Genomic DNA, 16,164 nt, shown 5'->3' on the forward strand with positions numbered 1-16,164 from the left:
GCAAGCACGTGTTCGCCCACAATACGATGTTCTGCTGCGTCAAGAAGCCGCCTGGCGGTCAGAAGGATGCCTACTACGCCCTCCATCACATGCGGGCGATCGTAAGGGACCATCATCACCTTCTGCTACCAAATAATCTCAAAGATTGGGCCGCGAGCTTGTCGGCAATCCAGGACGCGGACATCAGACAAGAATTCTTTCGCATCCAGTCAGAGTTTGCGAACATCATCCATCAATATGTCCTTCATACCTCGGGGCAGTTCTTCTTCAGATATCAACCATCCAACATTGAGATAGACGGAATGCTACAAATGCAGGCTGACAACGCCCGCGATTTCATGACCATCACGACAGACGGCGGCTTCATCCACGCTCATGTCCATGAGTCGAGTCGAAAGTAGTGATGTGTAGTTCTGAAACATTGATTGGCTCATGTTGTAATTAAACTTTAATGAATTGTATGTCTCTTTGGTTTGGACAGTCGTTCAACTTAGATGTAACCGATGCTATTTATTAGTAGGACCATGAATCGTGCTATTAATGTCTTGATTTTCTCTTCCGATCCTTTTGTTGCATACTTATACATTGCTTATGTATGTATTGTCTGTTGTTTGGCTTGTGCATAGAGATGCCGTCGTATGTCGTGTACAAGGGTAAGGTTCCCGGAGTCTACGACGACTGGGAGGAGTGTCGGAGACAGGTTCACCGTTTCAGCAGTAACAGTTACAAAGGGTACACCACTAGGGCAGAGGGCGAATCTAGATACGCACGCTATCTAGCGGGAGAGAGGAGGGAGCGTTGGAGGAACCGGATGAAGACCAGTTTGATCGCGATGATGCTCATCGTGATGACCGCAGCTCTCTTCTATGTGATGGTAGTTTATATGATTGATATTGACTTGTAATGTGAAGACAAACTCGATACTCGCGGTCTCGAGACTTGTAGTGTTTTATCTTTGTTCGGTCTTTTGAATTCGGAGACTAACTATTCGAAGACTAATCTTCTATTGTATTCGATGAATCTGCTGTTGCTATGTGCTACTGTCTATATTCTGTCAAATAATATATTTTGTAACCTGTGCAAAAATCAAAAAAGTAAAAAAAACAAATATTCATACTAATGGCGCATCACCACAAGGTGCGCCATTAGTATGCCAAAGGATACTAATGGCGCATCAAGACAGAGTGCGCCATTAGTATGCCAAAGGATACTAATGGCGCATCAAGATAGAGTGCGCCATTAGTATGCCAAGTATACTAATGGCGCATCTATCCACAGTGCGCCATTAGTGTGCCAAAGCACATGGTTAAATATGGCCCCTGGGAGGCACACTAATGGTGCATGGTGTTATATAGTAATGGCGCACTGGATGATGCGCCATTAGTATACCAGATACTAATGGCGCACCAGTGGTGCGCCATTAGTAAAAATTACTAGTGGCGTGCTACTAATGGCGCACCAGTGATTAGACACGAGTCGGACTATACCCATACACTAGTCAGACACACACATGCGCACGGTCGCACACGTGCACACACGCCCACACCTTGCACGGACCACACCTGGCGCACCCGACACCGGTTGCCACCGCACATGCATGGCTTATTGCCAATAGCTCACTCCTAGATATCGTGTGGCTGACTGCAGAGATCCGCTTCGGCGTTCCCGTTGCTTGGAGGACGGTCATGGTGCGTGTGGATGTCGCAACAACCTCTAAGCTATTTGGCATGCCTCGCCGTGCCGTTAGTGTCTCACCTCAGTGTTGTGCATTATCCTGCTCCAGCTTCACATGAGGGTCTGATGAAATTTGTGCCTCATCCAAGACGCTTCACCATGGGTCTTGGGCGTCTATTGTCGCAGATTCTGTTGGCTCGGCAACCCCGCCCTATGTGATGTTGTAGTCCGCTCTAGCTGGTCAGACAACTCTGCTGCAGGATTGGCTGGCATGGGTTGGGAGCTTTCTGGAGCGGGAGAAAACTACTCTAAGCAGGCTCTCCCTTGTGCTGGCTTTATCGCAGACTACTCCAACGTTGTGCCCTTCTAGTGTGAAAGGTGTTGGCTCTACGGAAGAAGGGCGAGAGTTATATGGATGTTTGTCTCCTCGTGTTGGGGACAATTCATCGTCATCGTCGACCTTGTCCCCTGTGATGCTTACCTCCGAGGGCGAGTCCTTCGCTGTGCTCGAGGCTCTGGTGCTTCAGATCACGCCCAAGCTATAGAAGCTATGCATGAGTTCTGCTTTGCCTTTGTCTTTGGAGCAGTTGGAGGTGGACTCATAGGTGAAGTCGTGTGAGGGACATGTTTCGCCTCTATCAAGTGAGCAATTGGAGGTACCTTGGTCCATTGTGACAGTGGTTCCTATAGATGATAATGTCGTGTCGGTGGTCCCTCTGGTTGAGGACGCCGATGCAACCTGCTCCTACGGGCGCCTTGGTTGACAACAGCTACACCAAAAAATTCAATGAGTTTTATGATTTCCTTGATAAATGGGTGGCTGATCAACCCCCAGCTGGCAAGACAAGTGGCTACTCCCTAAAGGACAAACCAAGCAAGGAGAAATCAAAAAGAAACAAAAGTAAGAAGGGTAGCGCCATCCGAAAGGCGTCCGCGATTTTATGATGGAGGGTGCCCAGTTCTTGTCATTGTCGGTGTGCTTCTCAGGAATTTCGTTGGGCTGTGTAAGTGTCGAGGTTGTGGTTGTTGTTTGTTTAAAGTGTCGCTTGGACGATTACGGTGTTTCATTCTTTGCGAGTAGTCCCTCTGGGTTGTTTGTATCAGTTTTCATCTGGTTTTTTGTAAATTAACTAGACAACTCTATTCTTTCTAATTAATCGATGAGTCAAATGTTTTGCCTCCGTTTAAAAAAACATTGGCATCTATTACTACCGCATTAAGTATCTTTACTACGCCATAGAGCCGTAGTAGAGGGGAAGTGAACTGATCTTGTTGCTGAAATTTTAGTTCACTTCTGTTCTGTTTCTTCCTTCCGTCCTGTGTCCCAAAAACAAATCCTAAATTCTAAAAAATGCAGCTGCACTTTTTAGAGGTCCTGAGAACACACCCTTCCGGGCCGTCCGATCGGGATGCCGATCGCCAGGTGTTTCACGGTCGGGTTACGGAGCGAAGGGAACGTGAACGAACAACAGACGGCGGCAATGGGCCCCACCCAAACCCACGCTCCCCCATCCACAAGCGCACGACAACTTCTCCCAAATCCACCGCTCCGTTGATCCGCGGCACCGGCCGCCGCACCGCACTCCGCGAGCGCCTGCTCATTTCCCCAGCTGACGTCGCGGGCCAAGGTGACGGATCTGACAGGCTGCTCCCCCGCCCCAGATTTTCGCTCGCCGAATCCGTCAGCTCCCTGCCGCAATCGTCTCCGCGGTCGCCACGATGCTCGACTCCGGCGACCTCCTTCCGGCCTCTCGCGACAAGTCCGTGTCCGTGTTGGTCACCTTCGCATCCTCCGAAGGCGAGCGTGCACCCATCTCCACGAGGAAGGAGAGCGCGCATCGCCCCCACGCTCCTCATTCAGGGTCGCTGGCCCCGACGCCGTCGCAGTGGGCCTCTTCCTCTCCAGCATCTCTCCGCCGGCCGCATCCGGGATGGCCTCGACCTCCTGCTGCTAGCTGCTGGTGCACCTCCTTCCTACTGCTATCTCCTGCTGCACCCTACAGCTACCCCAGCTCCGATGTCTGAACTCTATTTGTGACCGTGTACAGGTGCTGGCTGTAGCTTGAACAGGAGCAGAAAAATTGCATCGAGGTAGCAGGTGGATGATGGTACTGGTGCCTTTCTCTTGAATTGTTGCTGGTGATGGCTGCAATTGGAAGGAGTGTTTTTTTTATTTCTCTCCTTCCAATTCTGCAATTGTGCCTCCCCTATGCGTGATGATTTTGTTTCTTAGCACAAGGTACATCGTGGCTTGGGTTGATCTGCTGTGATAGTTAGTAGAGATGATAGTAACGAGTATAAACTCTCTTGAATGGGTAGTTCATAGTATAGTGGTAAGTATACTATGATTATATTCATCTAACACATGGCAAAAAGGAGACTGCATTATGAAGTAATCTGTTGTTTCATTACCATTCCAATTCTTTTTAGCCATTATGAAGAACATGTGTCATGTATGACACCTTGATAGATAGTATTTGCTTATCTGTGTCCAAGTGATTACAGCACATAATAAAGCAGAAAAAACAAATTTATATTGAGCTATTGGACTCATTTATTCTATTGGACTTGCCCAAACTTGCATCATTTTTTGACAGGTAGTTGCCTCGTTATGCTATTGGACTTACTTAATGGGTCGACGGGCTGTTTATTTCCACTATTTTATTTTCTTTGGCAAGCAAGCTAATTAGTTGGCAGCTGAATCTATGAAATTTGTCTACAAACCCAGTATGAGTTGCTACCTTTTAATCCCTTTTCTAAACAAAACCTGCTTTGCCTGGATGTAGTATGCAATTTTCTTAGATTAGAGCACAACTTGCCTGCAACAACTAAAGCATTTGTCCAAGGGACACAACCCAACTTGATGTTCCGCACAATATAGGGTTCACATTTATTTGCCAGAAACTTGTAGGCAAATTGCCTACAAAGTACAAACCAAGTAGTAGTTGCTTCTGACTTCCACTATTTATTTTTCTTCGGCTAGCAAGCTAATGAGTTGGCTGAAAAATCTATGAAAATTGACTACAAACCCAGTATGATTTGCTACCTTTCAATCATTTTGTTGTAAACAAAACATGGAGTTGCCTTGATATACTATGCAATTTGCCTAGATCAGAGCACAACTTGCCTGCAACCATTGATGCATTTGCCCAGGGGACATGAGGGAGTCCTGGATTAGGGGGTGTCCGGATGGCCGGACTATACCTTCGGCCGGACTCCTGGACTATGAAGATACAAGATTGAAGACTTTGTCCCGTGTCCGAAAGGGACTTTCCTTGGCGTGGAAGGCAAGCTTGGTGATACGGATATGTAGATCTCCTACCATTGTAACCGACTCTGTGTAACCCTAGCCCTCTCCGGAGTCTATATAAACCGGAGATTTTTAGTCCGTAGGACGAACAACAATCATACCATAGGCTAGCTTCTAGGGTTTAGCCTCTCTGATCTCGTGGTAGATCTACTCCTGTACTACCCATATCATCAATATTAATCAAGCAGGACGTAGGGTTTTACCTCCATCAAGAGGGCCCGAACCTGGGTAAAACATCGTGTCCCCTGCCTCCTGTTACCATCCGACCTAGACGCACAGTTCGGGACCCCCTACCCGAGATCCGCCGGTTTTGACACCGACATTGGTGCTTTCATTGAGAGTTCCTCTGTGTCGTCACTTTTAGGCCTGATGGCTTCTCCGATCATCAACAGCGATGCGATCCAGGGTGAGACTTTTTTCCCCGGGCAGATCTTCATATTCGGCGGCTTTGCACTACGGGCCAATTCGCTTGGTCATCTGGAGCAGATCGAAAGCTACGCCCCTGGCCATCAGGTCAGATTTGGAAGTTTGAACTACACGGCCGACATCCGCGGAGACTTGATCTTCGACGGATTCGAGCCACAGCCGAGCGCGCCGCACTGTCACGATGGGCATGATTTAGCTCTGCCGCCGAACAGTGCCCTGGAGGCCGCACCTGTGTCCGCTCCGACCCCTAGCTCGGAGCCGATCACACCAACCGAGGATGGGTGGTTAGACACCGCCTCGGGGGCTGCAATCTCTACGGCGATCGAGCCGAACACCAGCCCTATTCTCTGCGAAGCCCGTGACTCCAAGGAGCCGGACTCCTCTCCGGACTCCGAGCCCTCTGCGCCCCGACCGATCGAACCCGATTGGGCGCCGATCATGGAGTTCACCGCCGCGGACATCTTTCAGCACTCGCCCTTCGGCGATATTCTGAATTCACTAAAGTCTCTCTCTTTGTCAGGAGAGCCCTGGCCGGACTATGGTCGGCAAGGTTGGGATGCGGATGATGAAGAAATTCAAAGCCCACCCACCACCCACTTCGTAGCCACTGTCGATGATTTAACCGACATGCTCGACTTCGACTCCGAAGACATCGACGGTATGGACGCCGATGCAGGAGACGATCAAGAACCAGCGCCTATAGGGCACTGGAAAGCCACCTCGTCGTATGATATATACATGGTGGACACCCCAAAAGAAGGCAATGGCGATGGAACAGCGGAGGATGACCCCTCCAAGAAGCAGCCTAAGCGCCGGCGTCAGCGGCGCCGCTCTAAATCCCGCCAAAACAAAAACGGTGATTCCGGCACGGGGGATAATAACACCCCGGACAGTGCCGAAGACAACCACCTCCAGCAAGATTCAGCACAGGAGGATAGAGAAGCCAGCCCTCATGAGAGAGCGGCAGACAGAGAGGTCGAGGACGATAATTATATGCCTCCCTCCGAAGACGAGGCAAGCCTCGACGACGACGAATTTGTCGTGCCGGAGGATCCCGTCGAACAAGAGCGTTTCAAACGCAGGCTTATGGCCACGGCGAGCAGCCTCAAGAAAAAACAGCAACAGCTTAGAGCTGATCAAGATTTGCTAGCCGACAGATGGACTGAAGTCCTTGCGGCCGAAGAGTATGAACTCGAACGCCCCTCCAAGAGCTACCCAAAGCGCAGGTTGCTACCCCAATTAGAGGAGGAAGCACCTAAACCTACATCACCAGCGCATGATGCGGCCGACCGGCCACCCCGTGGCCGCGACAGAGAGGCCTCTCGGCCCTCCACTCAAGCCGCACCCCGGCGCCGCTCAAAAACTACCAAGGCATGGGAAAATGCGCCAGACCTGCGAGATATATTGGAGGACAAGGCAAGGCAAACAAGATCGATCTACGGATCACGTGGGCGCCCCACGGCACGAGACGGTACTCGTCACGCCGGATACAGTAAATCCGGCCGGGCCGAACACAGTAGACAAAGCTCGTTTGAGCTGCGTCGTGATGTAGCCCAATACAGAGGCGCCGCACACCCACTATGCTTCACAGATGAAGTAATGGATCATCAAATCCCCGAGGGTTTCAAACCCGTGAACATCGAATCATACGATGGCACAACAGATCCTGCGGTATGGATCGAGGACTATCTCCTTCATATCCACATGGCCCGCGGTGATGACCTACACGCCATCAAATACCTCCCACTCAAGCTTAAAGGACCAGCTCGGCATTGGCTTAACAGCTTGCCAGCAGAATCAATTGGTTGTTGGGAGGACCTGGAAGCCGCATTCCTCGACAATTTCCAGGGCACTTATGTGCGACCACCAGACGCCGATGACCTAAGCCACATAATTCAGCAGCCAGAGGAATCGGCCAGACAATTCTGGACACGGTTCCTAACCAAGAAAAATCAAATCGTCGACTGTCCGGACGCAGAGGCCCTAGCAGCCTTCAAGCATAACATCCGCGACGAGTGGCTTGCACGGCACCTAGGACAGGAAAAGCCGAAATCTATGGCAGCCCTCACGACACTTATGACCCGCTTTTGCGCGGGAGAAGACAGCTGGCTAGCTCGCAGCAATAACATGACCAAGAGCCCTGGTAATTCGGATACCAAGGACAGCAGTGGCAGGTCGCGTCGCAACAAGCAAAAGCGCCGCATTAACGGCGACAATGCTGAGGATACGGCAGTTAATGCCGGATTCAAAGGCTCTAAACCCGGTCAGCGGAAAAAGCCATTCAAAAGAAATACTCCGGGCCCGTCCAGTTTGGACCGAATACTCGACCGCTCATGCCAGATACATGGCACCCCCGAAAAACCAGCCAATCACACCAACAGGGATTGTTGGGTGTTCAAGCAGGCAGGCAAGTTAAATGCCGAAAGCAGAGACAAGGGGCTGCATAGCGATGACGAGGAGGAGCCCCGGCCGCCGAACAACAGTGGACAGAAAGGTTTTCCCCCACAAGTGCGGACGGTGAACATGATATACGCAACCCACGTCCCCAAGAGGGAGCGGAAGCGTGTGCTAAGGGACGTATACGCGATGGAGCCAGTCGCCCCAAAGTTCAACCCATGGTCTTCCTGCCCGATCACTTTTGATCGAAGGGACCACCCCACTAGCATCCGTCATGGCGGATTCGCCGCATTGGTTCTAGACCCAATTATTGACGGATTTCACCTCACTAGAGTCCTTATGGACGGCGGCAGCAGCCTGAACCTGCTTTATCAGGATACAGTGCGGAAAATGGGCATCGATCCCTCGAGGATTAAACCCACCAGAACGACCTTTAAAGGCGTCATACCAGGTGTAGAAGCCAACTGTACAGGCTCAGTTACACTTGAAGTGGTCTTCGGATCTCCGGATAATTTCCGAAGCGAGGAGTTAATCTTCGACATAGTCCCGTTCCGCAGTGGCTATCACGCACTGCTCGGGCGAACCGCATTTGCCAAGTTCAATGCGGTGCCGCACTACGCATACCTCAAGCTCAAGATGCCAGGCCCTCGAGGCGTCATCACGGTCAATGGAAACACCGAACGCTCTCTCCGAACGGAGGAGCATACGGCGGCTATCGCAGCGGAAGTACAAAGCAGCCTCTCAAGGCAATTCTCCAGTCCGGCCATTAAACGTCTGGACACCGTCAAGCGCGCCCGGAGTAACCTACAACAAGACCGCCTGGCACGTTCCGAGCAAGCGTAGCAATGCGGCCCCAACCCCAGCCCTCGCGAACTTGCGAAACCAGTGTTGCGCGTACATAACTACGCTCTAGAAATACCATGGGCACAGGGGGAGGGGCACCATCACGGCACGCCCGAAACGCGGCTTAAACCGCACTAGGGGCTGCCGATTTCTTAATTTTCTCTTATTTTCAGGACTCCATTCTTCGGAAGGCTTGTCCGGCAGTACAATTGCCGCACAAACGATACAACCAGGGAAGCAGAAAGCTACGCCGCACTACGGAACTCTAAGGTGGTCTCTATAACGAGCAGTATACCTGTTTCGCATAACATTCCGCAGCTCGCCCCTGGAAAGGACATATTTGATAGTCCCATCTTTTGCTTATCGCACTATTTGTATCGTTCTGCTTTGATCGCAGCTTTTTTAAATAAACAATGCATAGCTTCCGTCTATTATTGCATTACCTCTTTTTTACGAATATATGTTCATTAATGACATGTTGCACCCGTACACTTTGGTACGGCCAATACGCCAGGGGCTTAAGTACCCCACAACATGGTGTGAGAAGTCCGAACACTTTCACAAGTGCGGCACCCCGAACTTATAGCATTATATGCATCGGCTCCGAATCATGTCTTGGGTCAATAGTTGGGTTTGCCCGGCTCCTATGTTTTGGTACCTTACGTTCCGTCATATCGGCTAAGGTAGCACTAGGAGAACTACTGCGATTGTGCCCCAGTTGAGCTGGGCTAAGCACCTCAGTAGAGAAAGCTAAAACTGACCGTCATGATGAGGCGAGAGCTGGTCGCTGTTCGAGAGGTTTTCGAGTCCCTAAAGACTTATGCCGCTTAGAGCGAGGAGTCGGCTTTGTCCGGCCTAGGCGTGGATAGCGCCCCGAACTCGGTCTTCCGAACACTAGGGGCTTCGCCGAAATTTAAAATTATAGAATTCTATGGCTAAGTGAGAGTGTTCAAGCACTATAGTCCGATTGCCTTGTTCGTTGTGTTGAGCGCCTCCCTCGAAGGACCCAAGAATGGGAAAAAGAGCGCTCATGTTTATCCCGAACACCCCAGCACTCGTGCCATGGGGGCAGAAGCCGACGACTCGCCATCTCTCAAATTTGATAAACGGCCGCACAGAAGGTAATATTTTAAATTCAAAAAGCATTGCTTAGCGCACATGAACAAGTTTTCAGCGCACAGGACAAAACGAGCGAGTTCACTGAAAAATTACATTCATGGAACATTCATCCGCCACAAGGCGGGCACCCTTCAGAACGCCCTCATAATACATCTCGGGCTTGCGATGCTCCTTGCCCGGCGGTGGCCCGTCCTTCACAAGCTTCTCAGCATCCAGCTTGCCCCAGTGCACCTTCGCACGGGCAAGCGCCCTACGGGCACCCTCGATGCATACGGAGCGCTTGATGACTTCGAGCCTTGGACAGGCCTCCACCAGCCGCCTCACCAGCCCGAAGTAGCTCCCAGGCATGGCCTCTCCAGGCCACAGCCGGACTATGAGGCCCTTCATGGCCTGTTCGGCCACCTTATGGAGCTCGACCAGCTGTTTCAGCTGGTCGCTTAAGGGCACCGGGTGTTCGGCCTCAGCATACTGAGACCAGAACACCTTCTCCGTCGAGCTTCCCTCCTCGGCGCGGTAGAAGGCGGCGGCATCCGACACGCTACGGGGCAAGTCTGCGAATGCTCCTGGAGAGCTCCGGATTCGGGTAAGTGACAAGTAATTCACTTTTACGTGCTTGCTTTGCATAAAGAATGCCTTACCCGCCGCTATCTTTTTTATTGCCTCAACCTCCTGGAGGGCCTTCTGGGCTTCGGCCTTGGCAGACTTGGCATCTTCAATGGCCGCTGCAAGCTCAGACTCTCGTGTCTTCGAGTCAAGCTCCAAACACTCATGTTTTTTCATGAGAGCCTGGAGCTCTTGCCACACCTCGCCAACCTGCGTCTCATGCTTCTCCCGCTCGGTGCGCTCCGTGGCCGCCCTCTTTTCGGCCTCGGACAGCGCTTGCTTAAGGGTCGCCACCTCAGTTGTGGCCCCTACAATAGCCGCGTTAATCCTGTCACTTTTCGCAATTGCACCTTTCACATATTTCAATAAGGTATTTCTTACCTTTCTTCTCCTCGAGCTGTTGCTTGGCTAGGCCAAGCTCTTGCTTGGACCGCTCGAGGTTCTGCTTCAGCGTATCCACCTCCGCAGTCAGTGCGGCGGAGGCCAGCAGCGAAGCCTGCATACGCATATTGACTTGATTATGTTAGACTCCTGCGATTATTAGATCATCTATTCGGTTTTCTGTCCGAACGCCGAACAGAGCATCAGGGGCTATTGTCTATGCGGTAATATTTTTACATATTCTTTACTTACCTCAAATCCTGTTAGAAGGCTGGCACAGGCTTCAGTCAGTCCGCTCTTGGCGGACTGAACCTTCTGGATCACCACACTCATAACAGTGCGGTGCTCCTCGTCGATGGAGGCGCCGTTAAGTGTGTCCAGCAAATTGTCGGGTCCCTCCGGTTGGACGGAGGTCACCGGCTCGATTGGCTTGCTCCTCTTGGAAGGAGGCTGCCTACCGGAGTCCGGAACCGTTGAAGGTTCCGGCGCGGTGTCCGGCTCAAGGCCGGACTTGGAGCCCTTGGGGGTTCTATCCCCTTTACGCCTGGAGTCCGAGAGGTTGCCTTCGGCGCCTCCAGGACCACCTCCTCCTGGCTTGGAACCTGTTGGGATGCCACCTCGGCGCCGTCCATAGGGTGGGGGGAGGAAGCCGTCGGAAGTGAATTGACATCCGACGAGTCCAGGGAGCCGCTCGACGACTCGTCGAGCCCGGCCTTGGGCGGACTGCACAATCACGTTCGATGTAAGGAAAATCTGTGCAATGGGAGAATACTATGAATCACTCTGGTATCCGGATACTTACGATTTCGCCAGGAGCCTGTCCCTGTGCGGCCACTCCTCTTCGCCGTCGTCGGCGTTGGTGTAGTAGTCCGGAGGAAGGGTCTTCCCCCTCTTGGACCCTTCGGCCTCCCCAGTTGGGGCGGCCTTCCTTTTCTTCCCTCCCCCCGCTGGGGGGAGAGAGGTCTCTTCTTCCTCCTCCTCATCTTCAGGGGAGGAGCATGCCTTGGAGTCGTCGGATGGTGAATCCGACACCTCCTGGTGCCGGGCACTCTTTCGAGTCCCCGTGGCCTTCTTCTTGGCCTTCTTCTCCGGTACCACGTAAGGTGCCGGAACCAGTAGCTTCGCCAAGCGAGCGTCCGCTGGGCCTTCGGGCAAAGGAGCCGGACAGTTGATCTGTCCGGACGTCTCCTGCCAATCCTGTCAATGGTAAGGGAACTTAGATCCCGCATGGAGTCAAACTATGAAAAACTAATACCCTGTAAAAGGTGAAAACAGCTTACCGCACGAGCGTGACGCTGCGTGCTGAATCCGCGATCCTCGGTAGCGGATGCGGGGGCCTCGGCGCCCTTGAAAAGCACCTTCCAGGCATCTTCGTACGTCGTGTCGAAGAGCCTGCTCAGAGTTCGGTGCCGCGCCGGGTCGAACTCCCACAGGTTGAAAGCCCGTTGTTGACACGGGAGGATCCGACGGATGAGCATAACCTGGACTACGTTGACAAGTTTGAGATTCCTGTCCACCAGGGTTTGGACGCATGTTTGGAGTCCGGTCAGCTCTCCTTTTTTACCCCACGACAGGCCCATCTCTTTCCAGGAGGCGAGCCGCGTAGGGGGTCCGGATCGGAACTCGGGGGCTGCGACCCATTCAGGGTCGCGCGGCTCGGTGATGTAAAACCACCCCGACTGCCACCCCTTTAGGGACTCCACGAAGGAGCCCTCGAACCATAGGACGTTGGGCATCTTGCCCACCATGGCGCCTCCGCACTCCGCTTGGGTGCCGCGCACCACCTTCGGCTTGACATTGAAAGTCTTGAGCCATAGGCCGAAATGGGGGCGGATGCGGAAGAAAGCCTCGCACACGACGATAAACGCCGAGATGTTGAGGACAAAATTCGGGGCCAGATCGTGGAAATCCAGGCCATAGTAGAACATGAGCCCCCGGACAAATGGGTGGAGAGGGAAGCCCAGTCCGCGGAGGAAATGGGGGAGGAACACCACCCTCTCATGGGGCCTAGGGGTGGGGATGAGCTGCCCCTCTTCGGGAAGCCGGTGCGCAATGTCGTTAGACAAGTATCCGGCCTTCCTCAGTCTTTTGATGTGTCCCTCCGTGACGGAGGAGACCATCCACTTGCCTCCCGCTCCGGACATGGCTGGAGAAGGTTGAGGTGGGGTGTGCGGACTTGGGCGCTGGAGCTCGAGTGCGCGGAAATGGATAGGCAAAGGAGGAAGAAGGCGTGGATGAAAAGGTGGATCCTTATCCCCTTATATGGGCGGACGCGACTATGCGCCCTCACCAGCCTAGTAAAACTCGCTTATCTCCAAAGCGCCGTAGTCAATGATGCGGTTGGGTTACCCACACCTGTATTGATGAGAATCCCGGAATAAGGGGACACGATCTCTGCTTTAACAAGACGTGCCAAGGAAACCGCCTCGCTAAACGCGCTGAGGTGGGACGATAAAACGATTCGAATAAAGACTTGGCCGTGGTGTGATGTCACGCTACGGAATACGTCAGCAGATTAGATTTGTGTAAATATTATTCTCTCTATGGCAATATGTGGAAACTTATTTGCAGACCCGGACACCACCTTTGTGTTCAAAATCTTCTATGAAGTACTTGGAGGAGGAACCCGCCTTGCAATGCCGAAGACAATCTGCGCGCCGGACTCGTCGTCATTGAAGCCTGGTTCAGGGGCTACTGAGGGAGTCCTGGATTAGGGGGTGTCCGGATGGCCGGACTATACCTTCGGCCGGACTCCTGGACTATGAAGATACAAGATTGAAGACTTCGTCCCGTGTCCGAAAGGGACTTTCCTTGGCGTGGAAGGCAAGCTTGGTGATACGGATATGTAGATCTCCTACCATTGTAACCGACTCTGTGTAACCCTAGCCCTCTCCGGAGTCTATATAAACCGGAGATTTTTAGTCCGTAGGACGAACAACAATCATACCATAGGCTAGCTTCTAGGGTTTAGCCTCTCTGATCTCGTGGTAGATCTACTCCTGTACTACCCATATCATCAATATTAATCAAGCAGGACGTAGGGTTTTACCTCCATCAAGAGGGCCCGAACCTGGGTAAAACATCGTGTCCCCTGCCTCCTGTTACCATTCGGCCTAGACGCACAGTTTGGGACCCCCTACCCGAGATCCGCCGGTTTTGACACCGACAGGACACATCACAACTTAATGTTCCACACAATATAGCTCGAGAGAGAGCAAGCGGCACGAGATGCAGAGGCATTCAATATTCTACGCCATTTTGTATGGTTGCTATTACTGCTACTCGAATTGCAATGACTGTCCTATCCTACCATATTGAATATTTGACTAGTACTTACTGAAGCAAACCAAAACCATTGCTCAAAATGCTACCCTAATCACCTAAGTTTCATAAACATGCTTATGTAGATATTCTTGCGTAAACAGATTGTTTATCTTGTTTGCAGGGCCTCACTAAATTCTAAAATGATGTCAAAGCAACGTTTTCGAGGTTTTGTGCACACGCTCAAGCAAGAAGCTTCAGCATCCACTTTCAGGTAAGCTTCGCACAAAGCTATCCAATTCTTCTGTTTTAGCAAAAAAACAGGAGTTGCCTTAAACTTATGTGCATTTTGCCTACATCCTAGCAGGACTTGCTTTTTATTTTCCGTCTTTGTAAGCAAGAAGCTTTGCCAGTCACTTCCAGGTAAATTTCACACACCCCCGCTTTCCAACTAGTTTTTCTGCCTCCCCAATAGCTGGTTGTTAGCTTTTTTGTTCCAGCAAATAAAGGGAGCTTCCTAAAGCTTATATGCAGATTACCTACATCACAGGAAGACTTGCTTTCTGCACCCCTTTTCTTGCGAGCAAAAAGTTTCACCAGCAACTTCCAGGTAAACTTCGCACAACCCCCAGAGCTTTTTCCAAGATGTATTTTATGCATCCCTAGTAGGTGGTTGTTAGCTTTTTTGTTCAGCAAAAAAAGGAGTTGTCTAAAACTTATATGCAAATTGCCTACATTACACGAAGACTTGCTTTTGATTTCCCCTTCTCCTTCTTTTGGCACCAAACTAACAAACTGGCTGCATAAATAGGTTTTAACTCACAAACTTTGCCTACAACGCAAGCATAACTTGCCAAGCAGAAAACAACCCAAACACTATCCTATTGATGATTTTCTTTTTTCAAAAATAGAAGTTACCTGCAAGCAATAGAGAAATTCCCTACAACACACGACAAACTTGTCTAACCGAAAAGCCAAAGAAGAGTACAAATCTAGCAAAAGTGTCTCACAACCATTGTACTAGGACAATTTTCACTGGTGTAGGCAACTCTTTCTTGCTGGATTCCTGTTTTTCCTGAACAATTAGAAACTTTTTTGTTATTCTTCGAATTTTTACTCCTGAGTTTGGGGAAGGATGGATGGGGTGGATGTGCAGGGTACCTATAGCACAAAATTGATGAGAGTTCATTCTTTTTTCTTGCAGTTCTTAGGCCAACTCTAACGCAGGTGTCCATTTTGTCTGTTTTGGGTCATCCGAATGAATAACATGGCCCAACGGAGTAGCCAAACTGACAAGTTGTTCGCCTGGTGTTCGTTTGTTGTCTGTCCCGAACCGAACCTGGACCAAATATAGGCAAGAAATGGGTCTCGAACAGACAGAAGTGGATGCTCTCGTCGCCCGTTGTCGTCCGCCCATGTCCGCCCTGGTCCCACAAAACAACAACTGACCGCACAACTTGGGCCCCTGCCTTGATCCCCGTTGTCGCACACATCATCGGTGCAGGCCGCCACCGCGACCGCGGAGCCGCCGTTCCATGCCCCGAGTCCTGCTGTTCCATGCCTTGGTCTAGCCGGAGACGAGCCCCGCGAGCTCCGCCGCTGTCATACCGGCCGAGCTCCTGCCCGTGACCGGTCATGCCATGGCCTTGATTATGCTGCTCCAGCTGCACTCGGACGCCTCGCCATGGCCGTGCTGCGACGACCCCCGCAAGGGCGGTGGCCGAGAGGCATGCGCGGCCGGGTGAAGCAGCACATGCGTTGAGTAGCAGCTGCTTGACGTGCGAGATCTCACAAGGAACACCAGCGCGGCGAGGACGGCCAGGAGAATGAGTGCGTCGACCGCGGCCATTGGCGAGTGGTTGTAGTGGGCGGTGAGGTGGCTCCTGGAGGAGGTGTGATACGTCTCCGACGTATCTATAATTTTTGATTGTTCCATGCTATTATATTATCTGTTTTGGATGTTAATGGGCTTATTTATACACTTTTATATTATTTTTGGGACTAACCTACTAACCCAAGGCCCAGTGCAAATTGCTATTTTTTGCCTATTTGAGTGTTTCGCAGAAAAGGAATATCAAACGGAATCCAAACTAAATGAAACCTTCGAGAGAGTTATTTTTGGAACAAACGTGATCCGGGCGACTTGGAGT

At 51.3% G+C, this 16,164-nt stretch overlaps 1 long non-coding RNA gene across 1 annotated transcript; it reads left to right on the plus strand.

The window, feature by feature from the left end:
- The first annotated feature begins 3,156 nt into the window (after positions 1–3,156).
- LOC123106560 (uncharacterized) lies at positions 3,157–4,214 on the plus strand. The gene is made up of 2 exons (XR_006451388.1): positions 3,157–3,635; positions 3,723–4,214. It is a non-coding gene; the product is annotated as an uncharacterized lncRNA (long non-coding RNA).
- Positions 4,215–16,164: the final 11,950 nt, after the last annotated feature.

The sequence above is a fragment of the Triticum aestivum genome, chromosome 5A (genome assembly GCF_018294505.1).
Source record: "Triticum aestivum cultivar Chinese Spring chromosome 5A, IWGSC CS RefSeq v2.1, whole genome shotgun sequence".
Taxonomy (NCBI): Eukaryota; Viridiplantae; Streptophyta; class Magnoliopsida; order Poales; family Poaceae; genus Triticum; species Triticum aestivum.